Source organism: Hordeum vulgare, chromosome 1H (genome assembly GCF_904849725.1).
Source record: "Hordeum vulgare subsp. vulgare chromosome 1H, MorexV3_pseudomolecules_assembly, whole genome shotgun sequence".
Taxonomy (NCBI): Eukaryota; Viridiplantae; Streptophyta; class Magnoliopsida; order Poales; family Poaceae; genus Hordeum; species Hordeum vulgare.
The window spans coordinates 415664296-415684436 of NC_058518.1; positions in this window are offsets into that span (position 1 = coordinate 415664296).

The following is a 20141-nucleotide window of genomic DNA, read 5'->3' on the forward strand; positions in this document are numbered from 1 at the left end:
TATGTTTTCGGGGTAGAAAAATCCATAGAATTTAACTGTGCATTTAATTTTAGCTTTTGAGCAAGTTAGTGCGCATGATATTTTGCCATGTTGCCTTTTGTTTATTTTGTGGGATTTAATCTGTGCGTGATATGAAGGAGTTGCCAACTAGATATATGCCCTTGGATGTGTAGACTAGCCCCTGGTAATTTTGGTTGCAATAGAAATCCATGTTTAGGTGTAGTTTTCTTGCTCTCAACATGCTAGAAAATAGTGCTGACTTGGAGATGATGAAATATTTCTAAGTCTGAAATCTGTTATATTTTGTTGTTGTCTTGTCATGAGTTTATGTGGTGATCTGTAGCTCTTTTGAGGTTGGTGCAATGGAGTTAGTTGTAGACTTTAGGATTATCTAGCATGCTGTGAATTTTCATGCCATTTGGAGTCCTGTAGCTTATAGTTTTGCTGTTGTCAATATGCCTTCAGGTCGAAAACTGCACTATCATAAACTGTGTTTTTCTCTAAGTCTGAAACAATGTGTGAGATGCCATTTTGTGAGCTCTTTTCCTAGTGATCCATGCTTCCATGCTAGATGTTATTAGTTGTATGTTATAGTGCATCTTGCCCTCTATCGTCTCATGCCTTGGTTGAGTATATTGGATTTGTGTAGCCCGTAGTTGTGGGGTGTAGAAAATGTTATGTGGTTGATTTTGGCAGATTGTAGTGATTTCTTGTTTAGCTCGTAGTTGTTGAACCGTTGCTCCGTTTTGATCGTGTCCTATATGAAACTTGCTTAGAATCTCATTTAGTTTCATATTATGTTGCTAGTTGTATGTTTTGAAACGATTGTGACTGTCGTTGCACACATATTGCATTCATGCCATCATATCTTGCGGTGTTCGTATCTTTTGAACCGTAGCTCCGTTGGAGATGTTCTCTATGTGTAACTTGTTTGTAACAACGCATAGAATTACGTGAACCTATTTATTTTGCTGTTTAACAACTATTAAAACATGTTAGTTCAGATATGGATAGAATTATAAATTAACATGTGAGGTCATCTCGGAGATGCTATATATCATTTCCGACCTCATTTAAAATGCCTAGATAGATAGCTTAGTTGCGCTTCACCTCTTGCCATGTTTAACCACAATTAATATTGCCGTGTACCAAATCGAGAGCGAACTAAATAATCCGTATGTGGAGTTTCGTCAATATGCAACTCGTTGCATATTGAACTTCACTTAATGTGTAGTAGTTGATTGTTGTGAATTGACATGCCATGTCTTGCATCTATCCGACTGATCATATATCATACGTGGATTGCATCTTGTCGTGCATATGCCGTGGTGATTATCTGTGTTGATGATTGTTTTCCGGTTTCCTCCGGCTTGACAGAGTTCCGCAAGCGTGTTGGAAAGTGAGGACCCGTTCGACTACATCGGTTCGTCTACTTCACGGAGTCGTTCTTCTTTCAAGCGAGATCTCACGCAAGATGATCATTTCCCCAGTTACCATTACTATCATTGCCATACTAGTATTATTGTTTCTGTCACTATGTCTCGTTGCCTACCACATGTTAAATATCAGCCTCCCAACATTGCCATGAAAACTATCAACCTCATAACGACCTAGCAAACCACTGATTGGCTATGTTACCGCTTGATTAACCATGTGTTAGCGTTGCTAGTTGCAGGTGCAGTTGCTTCCATGTGATAACATGGGTTCCTTGATATATCACCATATTAAATGCTATTTAAATTAATGCACCTATATACTTGGTAAAAGTTGGAAGGCTCGGCCTTTCTAGCCTGGTGTTTTGTTCCACCTTTGCCCCCTTAGTTTCGGCTACCGGTGTTATGTTCCATAATTGAGCGCTCCTAACACGATCGGGGTTGTTATGGGGACCCCCTTGATAATTCGTTTTAGATTAAGACTGGTCTGGCAAGGCCCAACTTTGGTTTTCATTCGCCTAATAACCTAATAATAATGCATAGGGACCCGCCGGCACCCGCAGATAATTAATCACCCCCCGGGCCAGTGCTCTGCATGAGTGTTGGTACAAACTGGCAGATTACGGGGCCACCGCGGGGCAACCCGAGGTTTGGTTTCTCCTAGTGTGACCCCTCCGTCGTGTTCTGAGAACGAGATACACGGCTCCTATCGGGTTCGTCGACACGTCGGGCGGCCTTGCTGGATTAGTTTTACCTTTGACGAAATATCTTGTGCATCGGGATTCCAGTGTTGCTTTGGGTAATCTCAGAGTTGAGGTTTTCCACTAAGGAGTCCGATGAGATCGCGAGCTTCGTGATCGAGGATTTCTATGCGACTTGTGGTAATTTGTGATGGACTAGTTGGAGCACCCCTGCAGGGTTAAATCTTTCGGAAAGTCGTGCCTACGGTTATGTGGCAACGTGGAAACTTTGTTTAACACTGGTTCTAGACAACTTGAAGTTAACTTAATTAAAAACTTGCCAACTGAGTGCGTAACTATGACTGTCTCTTTCGCGAGTTCCTTCTCCGATCGAGGACACGGTGGGGTTATATTTGACGTAAGTAGGTGTTCAGGACAATTCATTTGATCATCAGTAGTTCTCGTTCGCTGTGCGTAGATCATCCCCCTCTTTATTTCTTGTACTCGTAAGTTAGCCACTAAATAAATGCTTAGTCGCGTGCTGCAGCCTCACCACTTAACCTTACCTCACCCATTAAGCTTTGCTAGTCTTGATACCTTTGGAAATGAGATTGCTGAGTCCCTTGTGGCTCACATATTACAACAACACCAGTTGCAGGTACAGGTAAAGGTTACTTGACGCGAGCGTGTTGATTGTTCATTTGGAATTGCTTCTTCTTCTTCATCGATCTAGGATGGGTTCCAGGCCGGCAGCCTGGGATAGCAAGGATGGACGTCGTTTTATTTTCTCGTTTCTTTTTGTCCGTAGTCGAACCCTGCTCTTCTTCATGATGTTTATGTATTGTACTGTTGTGACTCTGATGTAGCTTGTGGCGAGTGTAAGCCAATTCCATATATCTCATCTTATTAGTACATGTACTTGTAACGATATCCATTCTTGCGAAACGACGAGATGCGTTTCTATCCCTGATGAGGCCCTCATGCCAAATTAAGGATAGGGCCGCATCTTGGGTGTTACAAGTTGGTATCAGAGCAGTACCGACCTAGGAGCCCCCTTGATTGATCGAACTTGGCCGAGTCTAGTCTAGTGAAAAACTACTTTGAGTCTAGTTATATATCGGAGAGTAGGATTCTTTTTTCTCCTCTTCTATGGGCTGGTGAGGAATCTTGACGTAATAATTTATTCTACTCCTCTTCTCACTCAATTTTTTTAGGATCACGCGGATATTTTTGGAATCTATATGATGTCGATGTGACGGAGTTATGTCTTGGTGCCTCCTGTTTGACTTGATTTCTTCCAGGGAGTTGAGCTCTAGGGGATTCTTGAGCACATCGCTATCATTCAGATTTCTTAGTATCTCAGGACGAAGGATGTTCGAAATTGCTTCAATACTAGTAGTGGCGAGAGGAGTCCGGATTCCCCAGTACTGGTGCAGAGAGTTCCGGATGTATCGCCATACTTTGTATCGTTGTGATTACGAGTGTCTGAAATAGATGAAGTTCCGAGATTCTGGTTATGTGTTGACGGATGTGATACACTAGACGAGTTAGTATAGGAGTTGTGTGATATATTACGTCTTGTATCCATGGACCAGATTGCATGACCAGAAATTTCGGGAGTTCTTAGGTGGGAATTCAAGTAGTTACTTATAGGACAATCTTCCAACAAATGCATGATGTTAGGTTGGGGTTCAACATCTAGTGGATTCGTTAGTTCACTGTCGACTTACAACGATTCTCGTTGTGTCTTAAAGAGTCCTTGTAGCTTGCTACGACTCGGGGACTCTTCGTATGTCGTGTGCACTGCCTTGCACAGGATGGCTACTGTAAGGATCGAGCCCGTGCAATCCTGTCCACAAAAATATCAGACGGAATCTCTCTCATGAATTTGTTCTAGCTTGTTTCATAAGCCGCATCCTTTGTTTTTGTTGGAATATGGTAATTCGAGTTGCTTCGACGTCAAGTGGTGAATTCGTATCCTTCCAAAAGGTGTTCTCATATTTTTATGGGAATGCTAATTCCTTTTGCTCAAATCAAGTTGTCTTATCAGTTTCTTTTCAACCGGAGTCATCTTGTCAATTCTTTTCAACCGGTGTGCTTCTCTCCAAGTCAATTCTATCCTCTCCAATTTTGCAAGATCAATCTCTCTTTTATTTCCGGAGTTATCTCATCTGTTCCAAGTTGTCTTTGTTTTTCCCCGCCCTCCCACCCTTTTCTTCAGTGATTGGATTTCATCCAAGTGTATTCCATTTCATTGTTGCTTCCGCTATATTTTCTTTCGTGTCCTATTCGGTGATCCGTTGTGAAGATCCTCAGGAGTTCTAGTTCATCATTTCTTCATCTTGCTACCTTTTTCGGTGAATTCAATTCACTTATCCGTGTTCATCATATCCTTGTCATCCTTTAAATTATTTCCCATGTTGAAAATTCTTATCAAGTCTTCTTGTTGTCATTTCTCTCTATTCTATCCGGAGCGTTGAAGTTATCTCAGAAGTTCTTGTTTTCAATCCTTTCGATTATTTCGAGGGTCTAACCTCATCAAGTTTTCTTTGTACCGGTGCAATATCTCTCTGTTGAGCAATTGTTTCAACGGTGGTTTCTTTAAGTGGGCCCATAACCCACGGGTTCTTTCCCACGATCTTTTCTGGCTCTTGTAATTTTTTCCGGAGTTCTCTAATTCTTTTCAAAGCTAACGTAAGTTTGAATTTCATCAATCATATTCCCTCTTCAAGGTCGCTTCAAAAATTTATTCTCACATTTGGCTCAACCTTTCTTTCTTCATATTCCGGAGTGTCTCAGTTATTCTTGGTGGTATCCTCATCTTTTTCAGCTTGGAAGACCGAAGGAGTGTTTCTCTCAAATCTTGGTCCATTTTCCTATCATTTCAGCTTTGTGGCATCATCTTGAATTGTTCCAATCATCAGAACCCCTTTCTTGCTATCCGGTGCATTTCTGAGTTGTTTTCATTCTCGATCCTCCGAAGGCCATCATTTTAGAAGATTCTTCGTCTCAGCTTTCAGCCTCAATTCTTCTCAATTATTGTTTCTTCGTTCGTCTCTCAATTCTTTCGGTGCCTTGTTCTAGTTTTCTCTTAGGTGGATCATGATCTCTTCATTCTCATGTATCTCCATTCATTCTTGTTATCCCCATTCAATCCAATTCTTACTGGTCTCTCCTTCAAGACTTCTTCAAGTTTGTGCTCATATATCTCCTCAATCAGTTCTAGAAGAATAAGTGGTATGCTAAATCCATTGTTTGTCATCAATTTAACTTGATGAGGGACAAGCAAAACATAATTCTTATTCTTGTTCATAGTGATCTGAATTCTTCTTCCGGAGTGGCTCATGATATCAATTCTTTGTCTCAAGGTGTTCTTCTAGATTCTTGTGATAGTAGTTCTCATTTTCTTCTTCGTTCCCTCTTTCCAAGATCAAGTTTATATTCTCGTGTTCCAGAGTTGTGGTGATGTTGTTCATTTGGGTCAATCATGTTGTTCTATCAAGATCATATTGTTCCCTTGTTCAATTTAGTTAATTTGTTGTGAATTGTATCAAGATCTGTCCATCTTATCGAATTTTTGTCCCCTTTTCCTACCGAAGTGCTACTGAAATTTACCGTGAATTCTTGCTTGTTTCTCATTTCATTCCTCATATCTTTGCAACATTCAAGGATTGTTCGCATCACTAGTTTGTCAAAGAAGCAAATAAGTTTTACCTCTTGCTTTCTCATCCTCTTCCCGTTTCATTCTTGGATCTCGGGTCGAGATCCTCTTGTACTGTAGGAGAGTTGTGACAGCCCGAGACCGACGTTCCAGAAGATTCCCCTTCTATTCCGTTTTTGTCGTGTGTTTATTTTTATTTGTCGCATCATCATCGCATCATGCGCATCATCCGCATTGCACCGGCATCCCGTTGCCGCCAGTTTTCAAATTTGCATCCGTTAGTAGTTGCCAATTCTCCCCGTTCTCGTCGTTGCCCGTGTTTAGCCCGACCACACACGCACGCGCGTGCGGCATCGTTTAAATCCAGTTTTTAAAAGTATGTATAGAACTTTCTCTGATTGGGTTGAAACTTGGCGTCCAGTCTTATTTTAATATAGGTAGGCCGCCTGTCAAATTTCGTCGCAGTCGGAGTCTGTCTGGTACCCGAACGGTCGACCGTAGCGACACTATATTCGGTCTGTCGTCGGACGTTTTTCGGTGTTTTAAAATCGCGTTGCTGCACCCCATAGTTTCCCTCTCTTCCCCGGCTAGCCTACTCTACAAGGTCACTTAGCCGACCCCGCGTCCGAGTTCGTTCGATACCGATCGTGTGGGCGAAAACGGGACCGAATTCGGATAACCCTAGTCCCCCTTTCCCTATTTAAACACCCCTAACCTGCCCTTAAAGGAAAACCCTAGCCCCTCCTCGAAATCCGCGCAGCCAGCCCTACTCCCACCTCCTCTCTCCTTCCCCAACCACCGGGCCCGCCCGAGGGCGGGTCAGGCCCGCTCGAAGCCCATTTGGGCCTGAGCGTCGCCGCGCCTCCCTGCCTCCCGGGGCTAGCCGTCGCCGTCGCATCCCAGCGTCGCCCCTCGCCCTAGCACCCGCATCTCGCTGCCCCTCGGCCTCCCTCACCACCGTCGTGCCCCGTCGCGCCGCCCTGCTCCCGCCGGCCGCCGGAGTCCCGCCGGTCGCTGCGGTCGCGCCAACCGCCGGCCTTTGACCAGCCGCGCTGATACGTCCCCATCGTATCTACTTTTCCAAACTCTTTTGCCCTTGTTTTGGACTCTAATTTGCACGATTTGAATGGAACTAACCCGGACTCACGCTATTTTCAGCAGAATTGCCATGGTGTTGTTTTTGTGCAGAAATGAAAGTTCTCGGAACGTCCTGAAAATTTACGGATAATATTTCTGGAAAATACGAAAAATACCTGCGCAAAGATTCGCCGGAGGGGACGGGCCAGTGGGCCACAAGCCCTGTAGCCGCGACCTCCCCCATGGGTGCGACCACCAGGCCTGTGGGGCCCACGCGGCTCTGCCGCCGCCAATTCCAGCGCTATTTATTCCCTTTCATCCCGGAAAAAATCAGGAGAGAGGAGTTCATTGCGTTTCACGATCCAGAGGCGCCGCCACATCCCGTTCTTGCCCTGGAGGGTAGATCTGGAGTCCGTTTTGGGCTCCGGATCAAGGAGATCGTCGCCATCGTCATCATCAACTTTATTCCCTTTCCAAGTCCATGAAGCTCTTCATCGTTCGTGAGTAATCTATTCGTAGGCTCGCTGAGCGGTGATGAGTAGGATGAGATCTATCATGTAATCGAGTTAGTTTTGACGGGAATTGATCTCTAGTATCCACTATGTTGTGAGATTGATGTTGCTACTACTTTGCCATGCTTAATGCTTGTCACTAGGGCCCGAGTGCCATGAATTCAGATCTGAAATTATTATGTTGTCACCAATATATGTGTGCTTTAGATCCGATCTTGCAAGTTGTAGTTAGCTAGTATGTGTTATGATCCGGCAACCCCGGAGTGACAATAACCGGAACCACTCCCGGTGATGACCATAGTTTGAGGAGTTCATGTGTTCACCAAGTGCTAATGCGTTGGTTCGGTTCTTTATTAAAAGGAGAACCTTAATATCCCGTAGTACCCATTTGGACCCCGCTGCCACGGGAGGGATGGACAATAGATGTCATGCAAGTTCTTTTCCCTAAGCACGTATGACTACAGACGGAATGCATGCCTCCATCACATTGACGAACGGGAGTTAGTCACATATCTCTCCATGTTATAACTGTTGCATGATGAATGTCATCCAACAAATCACCGATCCATTGCCTACGAGTTTGTCCCACTGCCATTACTACTTGCTCTGCCATTACTACTGTTGCTGCTGCTGTTACTTGCTGCTACTGTTACTTGCTTTGTCCTGCTGCTGCTGCCACTACTGTTGCTACTACTGTTACTTGTTGTTGCTGTTACTTGCTACTGTTGCTACTTGCTTCTGCTGTCACTATTGCTGTTCCTTGCCACTGTTGTTACTCGTTACCCTGCTGCTACCTGCTACAATACTTTTCTGGCGCCATTGATACTTCAGTTAGAAATAATCTGCCGTCAACAGATTATTTCCTAGCACCGTTGCTATCATACTACCTTTGCTGCTTATATCCTGCTTGCAGATACAGATATTTCAGGTGTGGTTGAGCCGACAACTCAACTGCTAATACTGGAGAATATCCTTTCACTCCCATCGTGTCGAACCAACAAATTTGGGTTGAATACTCTACCCTCGAAAACTGCCGCGATCCCACACGCTGGTGGGCCATTGCAAGACACTTGCTACTTGTTGAGCAACTGGAAGCAGCTCTTTTCTGGCGCCGTTGCCGGGGAGGCATCAAGTCAGGAATAGTTGCACGTCAACAACTCTTTTCTGGCGCCGTTGCCGGGGAGGATAGCTATATTCTCTGAGTCACTTGGGATTTATATCTGCTAATCACTATGAAGAATCTGAAAGATCCAAGAACCAAAGTCTTGCCCTCAACTACGAGGGGATGTAAGGAACTGCCATCTAGCTCTGCACTTGATTCACCTTCAGTTATGAGTAAGTTTGCGACACCACCTCCTGCTAGAAATCTTGATATGTCTCCTGTGCTAGATGATGCTAGAGATGTTGTGCCTGATACTGCTATCCATGATGCTATGCTTGATTCTGCCTTGCCTGATGATGCTAGAGATGCTATTTTGCCTGATGATGCTATGCTTGATACTGCTAGAGGTACTACTTTGCCTGATATGACACTAGGGGTATTCCTTGATGCTCATATTGCTAGAGTTACTACCAATGCTCGTGATGCTTCTGAAACTGCCGATACTATTGAGATAGAACCTGCTTTTGCTCCTGCTAGATCTAGCTCTCCTAGATATGAATTGCCTGATATACCTGAGGGTTATGTTATGGAGGGAGATATAGCCGAGGATTTTCTTGCATCTAAGGATGCCTATGACGCTGAGAAATTACTTCTCAAGTGGAAGGAAAAATCTCTAAAAGCTAGCATGAAATACGACCCGAAGTTTGCCACTTCACCTATCTTTATCACCGATGAGGATTATGAATTCTCTGTCGACCCTGAGATAATCTCTCTAGTCGAATCTGATCCTTTCCACGGTTATGAGTCTGAGACGGTTGTAACCCATCTTACCAAACTACACGATATAGCCACCCATTTCATTAGTGAGGAGAAGATCCTCTACTACTATATCCTTAAGCTGTTTCCTTTCTCTCTAAAGGATGACGCTAAAGCCTGGTTCACTTCTCTTTCTCCTAGATGCGTGAGTAGTCCCCAGGATATGGTCTATTACTTCTGTGAGAAATATTTCCCTGCCCATAAGAAGCAAGCTGCCTTGCAGGAAATATACAACTTCGCTCAACTCAAAGAAGAGGGTCTCCCACAAGCTTGGGGGAGGCTCATCCAGCTACAGAATGCTTTGCCTAATCACCCTCTTAAGAAGAACGAGATACTTGATATCTTCTATAACGGACTTACCGATGCTTCTAGAGACCACCTAGATAGTTGTGCCGGTTGTGTTTTTAGGGAACGAACTATAGAACAAGCTGAGATTCTACTGAATAACATCTTGATCAACGATAATGCTTGGACTATTCCCGAACCACCTCCTAAGTCAACTCCTAAGAAAAGAGGTATTCTATTCCTCAGTCCCGAAGATATGCAAGAAGCCAAGAAATCTATGCAAGTGAAAGGCATTAGATCTGAAGAAGTCAAAAATCTACCGCCCATCGAAGAGATACATGGTCTCCATAACCCGATACAAGTAGTAGAGGTGAATTCTCTGCGTAGATTCAATGGGAGTGATATTCCTTTTGACAAACCTGCTAGCCTATGCTTTGATGAATTTGACAACTTTGTTGCCAAACAACACAGTTTCAATGATTATGTTAGCAGACAATTGGAACAAAGTACTCGTATGCTTAGTCATTTAAGTGCTTGTGTAGACAGAAATGTCAATGATCTGAAGCTTCTGAGTAAACACGCATCTATCATTACTACTTAGGTAGAACAAGTACTTAAAGCTCATAATGACTTGCTCAATGAATTAAATGACAACTCTGTCAGAGTCATTACTAGAGGAGGCAAAATGACTCAGGAACCTTTGTATCCTAAAGGCCATCCTAAGAGAATTGATCAAGATTCTCAAGGAATTAATGCTGATACACCCAGTCATCCTAAGAATAAGAAGAAGGATGATAGAAACCTACATGTAAGTTCACCAAATACTGTCACACCTGAAGAACCAAATGATATTTCTACGTCTGATGCAGAGACACAATCTGGTGATGAACATGAATCTGGTGACAATATGGACAACGATGTTCATAATAATGCTCAAACTAGCAATGATAATGATGTGGAGATTGAACCTACGGTTAATACTGATAACCCACAACCTAAGAGATTGTTGGAAATATGCCCTAGAGGCAATAATAAAATGGTTATTATCATATTTCTTTGTTCATGAGAATTGTCTATTGTTCATGCTATAATTTTATTAACAGGAAAAAGTAATACATGTGTGAATAAATAGATCACAATGTGTCCCTAGCAAGCCTCTAGTTGGCTAGCTCGTTGATCAATAGATGATCATGGTTTCCTGATCATGGGCATTGGATGTCATTGATAACTGGATCACATCATTGGGAGAATGATGTGATGGACAAGACCCAATCCTAAGCGTAGCACTAGATCGTATTGTTCGTATGCTAAAGCTTTTCCAATGTCAAGTATCTTTTCCCTCGACCATGAGATTGTGCAACTCCCGGATACCGTAGGAGTGCTTTGGGTGTATCAAACGTCACAACGTAACTGGGTGACTATAAACGTGCACTACGGGTATCTCTGAAAGTGTCTGTTGGGTTGGTACGAATCGAGATCAGGATCTATCACTCCGTGTGACGGAGAGGTATCTCTGGGCCCACTCGCTAGAACATCATCATGAGCTCAATGTGACTAAGGATTTAGTCACACGATGACGTGCTACGGAACGAGTAAATAGACTTACCGGTAACAAGATTGAACAAGGTATAGGTATATCGACGATCGAATCTGGGCAAGTTCTATAACGACAGACAAAGGGAATTGTATACGGGATTGATTGAATCCTTGAAATCGTGGTTCATCCGATGAGATCATCGTGGAGCAAGTGGGATCCACCATGGGTATCCAGATCCCGCTGATGGTTATTGGCCAGAGAGGTGTCTCGGTCATGTCTGCATGTCTCCCGAACCCGTAGGGTCTACACACTTAAGGTTCGATGACACTAGGGTTATAGGGAATTTTCATACGAGGTTACCGAAGGATGTTCGGAGTCCCGGATGAGATCCCGGACGTCACGAGGAGCTCCGGAATGGTCCGGAGGTAAAGATTGATATATAGGATGGATGGGTTTGGACGCCGGAAATGTTTCGGGCACCACCGGCAAAGTGTCGGGACCACCGGAAGGGTTCCGGAGGCCCACCGGGAGGGGCCACAACCCCCGGAGGGCTACATGGGCCAAATGCGGGAGGGAACCAGCCCCTAGGTGGGCTGGTGCGCCCCCCACACCCAGCCCATGCGCACCAGAGAGGGAGGGAGGGGAAACCCTAGGCGCAGGGGAGGCCCAAGGCCCACCTAGGGCGCCGCCCCCCTTTCTCTACCCTGGCCGCCGCCCCCTCTCCCATCTGGGCTGCCACACCACCTATGGTGGGAACCCTAGGGGTGGTGCACCCCCTCCCCTCCTCCTATAAATAGTGGGGGTTTTGGGGCTGTTGGACACACAGTTTTCTCTCTCCCACGGCGCAGCCCTACCCCCCTTCTTCCTCCTCTCCCACGGTGCTTGGCGAAGCCCTGCCGGGAGACCTCGTCTCTCCATCGACACCACGCCGTCGTGCTGCTGGAGATCTTCCCCAACCTATCCCTCCTCCTTGCTGGATCAAGGTGCAGGAGACATCATCAGGCTGCACGTGTGTTGAACGCGGAGGTGCCGTGGTTCGGCACTAGATCAGAATCACACCGCGATCTGAATCGCCGTGAGTACGACTCCATCAACCGCGTTCTAGCAACGCTTCCGTTTAGCGATCTTCAAAGTTATGAAGATGCATTCACCCCTCTCTCGTTGCTGGTCTCTCCATAGGAAGATCTGAATATGCGTAGGAATTTTTTTGAATTTATGCTACGTTACCCAACAATGGTATCAGAGCCAGGTTTTCTATGCGTAGATTCTATGCACGAGTAGAACACAAAAGGTTGTGGGCGATGATTTGTCAATTGCTTGCCGCTACTAGTCTTATTCTTTTACGGCGGTATTATGGGATGAAGTGGCCCGGACTGACATTACACGTACGCTTACGTGAGACTGGTTCCACCGACAGACATACACACCGTGCATAAAGGTGGCTGGCGGGTGTCTGTCTCTCCTACTCTAGTCAGATTGGATTTGATGAAAAGGGTCCTTATAAAGGGTAAATAGCTTTGGCATATCATCGTTGTGGCTGTCACGTATGTAAGAAAGCGTTCTTGCTAGAAACCCAAATCAGCCACGTAAAACTTGCAACAACAATTAGAGGACGTCTAACTTATTTTTCCAGGGTTTGACATGTGATGTGATATGGCCAAAGTTGTGATGTTGCATGTATGATGTATGGGATGATCATGTTATTGTAATAGGTTTCACGACTTGCATGTCGATGAGTATGACAACCGACAGGAGCCATAGGAGTTGTCTTAATTTATTGTATGAGATGCAACGCCATGTGCTTACTACTTTTACTTCATTGCTAACGGTTAGCTATAGTAGTAGTGATAGTAGTAGTTGGCATGACGACTTCACGGAGACACGATGATGGAGATCATGGTGTCACGCCGGTGACAATGATGATCATGCGATGCTTGAAGATGGAGATCAAAAGAGCAAAGATGATAATGGCCATATCATGTCACTATATGATTGCATTGTGATGTTTATCATGTTTTTCATCTTATTGCTTAGAACGACGGTAGCATAATAAGATGATCCCTCTTAAAATTTCGAGAACGTATTCCCCTAAGTGTGCACCGTTGCGAAGGATCGTTGTCTCGAAGCACCACGTGATGATTGGGTGTGATAGATTCTAACATTCGCATACAACGGGTGTAAGCCAGATTTACACACGCGAAACACCTAGGTTGACTCAACGAGCTTAGCATGTACAGACATGACCTCAAATACAAGAGACCGAAAGGTTGCACATGAGTCGTATGGTTGAATACAATCAACATGAAGTTGCTCACCATGGTGACTAGTCCGTCTCACGTGATGATCGGACACAGGTTAGTCAACATGGATCATGTATCACTTAGATGACTAGAGGGATGTCGATTTAAGTGGGAGTTCATACTTAATTTGATTAAATGAACTTAATTGTCATGAACTTAGTATAAAAGTTGTCTTTATAAATATTGTAGATGGCCAACGTCAACCTCAATTTCAAAGCATTCCTAGAGAAAAACAAGCTGAAAGATGATGGTAGCAACTATGCGGACTGGGTTCGCAACTTGAAGCTCATCCTTGAAGCAGCTAAAAAGGCTTATGTCCTTGATGCACCGCTAGGTGATCCTCCCGCTCCCGCAGCAGCATAGGACATTCTGGACGTCTAGCAAACACGGAGTGATTACTACTCTCTGGTTAGGTGTGGCATGTTATACAGTTTAGAAACGGGGCTCCAAAGGCGTTTTAAGCAACACGGTGCATATGAGATGTTCCAAGAGCTGAAGCTAGTTTTTCAAGCTCATGCCCGTGTCGAGATATATGAAGTCTCCGATAAGTTCTTTAGCTGTAAGATGGAGGAGAACAGTTCTGTCAGTGAGCACATACTAAAAATGTCTGGGTTGCACGGTCGTCTGACTTCACTTGGAGTCGAACTTCCGGATGATGCTATAATTGACAGAATCCTCCAATCTCTCCCATCAAGCTACAAAGGTTTTGTGCTTAACTACAACATGCAAGGGATGGAGAAGACCATTCCCGAGTTGTATTCGATGCTCAAGTCTGCAGAAGTCGAAATCAAGAAAGAGCATCAAGTGTTGATGGTCAACAAGACCACTAGTTTCAAGAAGGGCAAGGGTAAGAAGAACTTCAAGAAAGACGGCAAAGCCGTTGCCGCGCCACGTAAGCCAGATGCCGGGAAGAAGAAAAGGAATGGACCCAAGCCTGAGACTGAGTGCTTCTATTGCAAGGGAAATGGTCACTGGAAGCGGAACTACCCCAAATACTTAGCGGTCAAGAAGGCCGGCAACGTTAAAGGTATATGTGATATACATGTTATTGATGTGTACCTTACCAGCGCTCGTAGTAGCTCCTGCGTATTTGATACCGGTGTTGTTGCTCACATTTGCAACTCAAAGCAGGAACTGTGGAATAAGCGAAGAATGGCTAAGGACGAGGTGACAATGCACGTCGGGAATGGCTCCAAGGTCGATGTGATCGCCGTCGGCACACTACCTCTACATCTACCGTCGGGATTAGTTTTAAACCTTAATAATTGTTATTTAGTACCAGCTTTGAGCATGAATATTGTATCAGGGCCTTGCTTAATGCGAGACGACTACTCATTTAAGTCACAGGATAATGGTTGTTCTATTTATATGAGTGATATGTTTTATGGTCATGCTCCGCTGGTGAATGGTTTATTCTTGATGAATCTCGATCGCGATGTTATGCATATTCATAGTGTGAGTACCAAAAGATGTAAAGTTGATAATGATAGTCCCACATACTTGTGGCACTGCCGCCTTGGTCATATCGGTGTTAAGCGCATGAAGAAGCTCCATACTGATGGACTATTAGAGTCTCTTGACTTTGAATCATTTGACACATGCGAACCGTGCCTCATGGGCAAGATGACTAAGACTCCATTCTCAGGAATAATGGAGAGAGCAACCGAATTATTGGAAATAATACATACTGATGTGTGTGGTCCAATGAACGTTGAAGCTCGCGGTGGCTATCGTTATGTTCTCACTCTCACCGATGATTTGAGTAGGTATGGGTATATCTACTTGATGAAACACAAATCTGAGACATTTGAAAAGTTCAAGGAATTTCAGAGTGATGTCGAGAATCAAGATGACAGAAAAATTAAGTGTCTACGATCTGATCGTGGAGGAGAATATTTGAGTCACGAGTTTGGCACACACCTTAGGAAGTGTGGAATCGTTTCACAACTGATGCCGCCTGGCACACCGCAACGCAACGGAGTGTCTGAACGTCGTAATCACACTTCATTAGATATGGTACGATCTATGATGTCTCTTACCGACTTACCGCTATCATTTTGGGGATACGCATTAGAAACTGCAGCATTCACTTTAAATAGGGCACCGTCTAAATCCGTTGAGATGACACCGTATGAACTATGGTTTGGCAAGAAACCTAAGTTGTCGTTTCTTAAAGTTTGGGGCTGCGATGCTTATGTGAAGAAACTTCAACGAGAAAAGCTCGAACCCAAAGCGTAGAAATGTGTATTCATAGGATACCCTAAGGAAACTATTGGGTGTACCTTCCATCTTATATCTGAAGGTAAAACCTTTGTTGCCAAGAACGGATCCTTTCTAGAGAAAGAGTTTCTCTCGAAAGAAGTAAGTGGGAGGAAGGTAGAACTTGATGAGGTAATTACACCCCCTCTCGAACAGGAGAGTAGCACATCACGGGAAGTTGTTCCTGTGGCGCCTACACCAACTGAAGAGGAAGTTAATGATAATGATCATGAAGCTTCGGATCAAGTTACTACTGAGCCGCGAAGGTCCACAAGGGCACGCTCCGCATCAGAGTGGTACGGCAACCCTGTGATGGAAATCATGTTGTTAGACAACGGTGAACCTTTGAACTATGAAGAAGCAATGGCGGGCCCAGATTCGAACAAATGGCTTGAAGCCATGAAATCCGAGATAGGATCCACGTATGAGAACAAAGTATGGACTTTGGACTTGCCCGATGACCGGCGAGCCATAGAAAATAAATGGATCTTCAAGAAGAAGACCAATGCAAACGGTAATATTACCGTTTATAAAGCTCGACTTGTTGCAAAGGGTTTTCGACAAATTCAAGGAATTGACTATGAAGAGACTTTTTCTCCCGTAGCGAAGCTGAAATCAGTCCGAATCATATTAGCAATTGCCGCCTTTTATGATTATGAAATTTGGCAAATGGACGTCAAAACAGCATTCCTTAACGGGAACCTTAAGGAAGAGTTGTATATGATGCAACCGGAAGGTTTTGTCGACCCTAAGGGTGCTAACAAAGTGTGCAAGCTCCAGCGCTCCATCTATGGGCTGGTGCAAGCATCTCGGAGTTGGAACAGTCGCTTTAATGAAGTGATTAAAGCGTTTGGGTTCATACAGGTTTATGGAGAAGCCTGTCTGTACAAGAAAGTGAGTGGGAGCTCTATAGCTTTCCTCATACTGTATGTGGATGACATATTATTGATGGGGAATAATATAGAGATGTTGGAGAGCATAAAGGCCTATTTGAACAAGAGTTTTTCAATGAAGGACCTTGGAGAAGCTGCATACATATTAGGCATCAAGATCTATAGAGATAGATCGAGACGCCTCATAGGTCTTTCGCGAAGTACATACCTTGACAAGATACTAAAGAAGTTCAATATGGAAAACTCAAAGAAAGGGTTCTTGCCAGTTTTGCAAGGTATGAGATTGAGTAAGACTCAGTCGCCGACCACGGCAGCAGATAGAGAGAAGATGAGTTCTGTCCCCTACGCTTCAGCCGTGGGCTCTCTAATGTATGCCATGCTGTGTACCAGACCTGATATAAACCTTGCGATAAGCTTGGTAGGGAGGTACCAAAGTAATCCCGGTGCAGAACACTGGACAGCGGTCAAGAATATCCTTAAGTACCTGAAAAGGACTAAGGAAATGTTTCTCGTTTATGGAGGTACGAAGAGCTCGTCGTAAAGGGTTACGTTGACACTAGCTTCGACACAGATCCGGATGACTCTAAGTCACAGACCGGATACATATATGTTTTGAATGATAGGACAGTGAGCTGGTGCAGCAGCAAGCAAGAAGTTGTGGCAGCATCTACATGTGAAGCGGAGTACATAGCTGCTTCATAAGCGGCTCATGAAGGAATTTGGATGAAGGAGCTCATCACCGACCTTGGAGTGGTTCCAAGCGCGTCGGGTCCAATGACACTCTTCTGTGATAACACTGGGGCCATTGCCATAGCCAAGGAGCCCAGGTTTCACCGGAAGACGAAGCACATCAAACGCCGCTACAACTCCATCCAGGACCATGTCCAGAGTGGAGTAATAGAGATTTGTAAAGTACACACGGATCTGAATGTTGCAGACCCGTTGACTAAACCTCTTCCACGAGCAAAACATGATCAACACCACAATGCAATGGGTGTTCGATACATCACAATGTTACTAGATTATTGACTCTAGTGTGCAAGTGGGAGACTGTTGGAAATATGCCCTAGAGGCTATAATAAAATGGTTATTATCATATTTCTTTGTTCATGATAATTGTCTATTGTTCATGTAGAATTGTATTAACAGGAAACAGTAATACATGTGTGAATAAATAGCTCACAATGTGTCCCTAGCAAGCCTCTAGTTGGCTAGCTCGTTGATCAATAGATGATCGTGGTTTCCTGATCATGGGCATTGGATGTCATTGATAACGGGATTACATCATTAGGAGAATGATGTGATGGACAAGACCCAATCCTAAGCGTAGCACTAGATCGTATTGTTCGTATGCTAAAGCTTTTCCAATGTCAAGTATCTTTTCCTTCGACCGTGAGATTGTGCAACTCCCGGATACCGTAGGAGTGCTTTGGGTGTATCAAACATCACAACGTAACTGGGCGACTATAAAGGTGCACTACGGGTATCTCTGAAAATGTCTGTTGGGTTGGTATGAATCGAGATCGGGATTTGTCACTCCGTGTGACGGAGAGGTATCTCTGGGCCCACTCGGTAGAACATTGACGTCAGCTGTGCTTCTCTTGCAATGGATCCAGAAAAGTGTTGATCCTACAATCTCTAGTGTTAGCTATACGAATGCTTATAACAACTAACCTTCTCCTGCAACGGCACCAGAAGAATGCTGATAGCACTCCCCGACAATGAAATTGGAAGAATGTTGTTAATGGCCGACCAGCGCGTGGGTTCGCAGCAGTTTTCGAGGGTAGAGTATTCGACCCAATTTGTAGGTACGCCAGTCAGGAGGTGAGAGTATACTCTCAAGTATTAGCAGCTGAATTTGTCAGATTCAATCACACCTGAAAGATTAGTATCTGCAAGCACAATAGTAACAATGAAGTAGTAACAGCGAAGTAGCGGGTATCGACAGTGTAATGAGCAATAGCAGTGGCAAGGAACAACAGTAGTGACAGCAGTAGCAAGTAGCAACAGGTAGCAAGCGACAGTGGTACCAATAGTAGCAGCAGAGCAAAGCAAGTAACAGCAGTAGCAACAGTAGTAGCAGCAACAGAGCAAGACAAGTAACAATAGTAGCAACAGTAGTAGCAGCAGAGCAAGACAAGTAACGGCAGTAGCAACAGTAGTAGCAGTAGAGCAAGACAAGTAACGGCTGTAGCAACAGTACGACAGACTCGTAGGCATTGGGTCGGTGATTTGTTTGGATGATATTCATCATGCAACAGCTATAACACGGAGAGATATGTGCCTAGCTCCCGTTCGTTAATGTGATGTAGGCATGCATTCCGTGTGTCGTCATACGTGCTTAGGGAAAAGAACTTGCATGACATCTATTATCCATCCCTCCCGTGGCAGCGGGGTCCAAAAGGAAACTACGGGAATTAAGGTTCTCCTTTTAATAAAGAACCGGACCAACGCATTAGCACTTGGTGAACACATGAACTCCTCAAACTATGGTCATCACCGGGAGTGGTTCCGGTTATTGTCACTCCGGGGTTGCCGGATCATAACACATAGTAGGTAACTACAACTTGCAAGATCGGATCTAAAACACACATATGTTGGTGACAACATAATAATTTCAGATCTAAAATCATGGCACTCGAGCCCTAGTGACAAGCATTAAGCATGGCAAAGTAGTAGCAACATCAAATCTCGGAACATAGTGGATACTAGGGATCAATCCCCATCAAAACTAACTCGATTACATGATAGATCTCATCCTACTCATCACCGTCCAGCGAGCCTACGAATAGATTACTCACAAACGACGAAGAGCTTCATGTAATTGGAGAGGGAAGAAGGTTGATGATGACGATGGCGACGATTTCCCCTCTCCGGAGCCCAAGATGGACTCCAGATCTGCCCTCCAGATGAAGAACCGGCGGTGGCGGCACCTCCGTATCGAAAACGCGACGAAAACTTCTCTTTTTATTTTTTCTGGGACGACAGAAAACTTATAGAGCTGGAATTGGGGGCGGCAGGTGCCTATGGGCCCCACAAGCCTGCCCACCGCCACCAGGGGGTGGTGGCGGAACAGGGGCTTGTGGCCCACTGGCCCACCTCCTCAGGTGGATCCTGGCGCAGGTATTTTTGATATTTTCCTAAACTGCTCCCCGTAAATTTTCAGGACGTTTGGAGAACTTTGATTTCTGCACAAAAATAACACCAAGGCAATTCTGCTGAAAACAGCGTCAGTCCAGGTTAGTTCCATTCAAATCATGCAAAATATAGTCCAAAACAAGGGCAAAAGAGTTTGGAAAAGTAGATACGTTGGAAACGTATCAACTCCCCCAAGCTTAAAACCTCTCTTGTCCTCAAGCAACTCAGTTGACAAACTGAGAGAGAAAGAAAAACTTTGACTAATTCTGTTTGATCTTGTTGTTGCAACTATGTCTAACTCATCACCAGAATTTCAGCAAGATCACAAGTTAAGCACACAAGCAAATGACACGAAGGTCTCACGGTAAACTAATATCAATGGCATAATCAGCTAACGAGCAAATAATAATGAGTTTCAAATACCAACACTTCAATCAAAACAAGCATG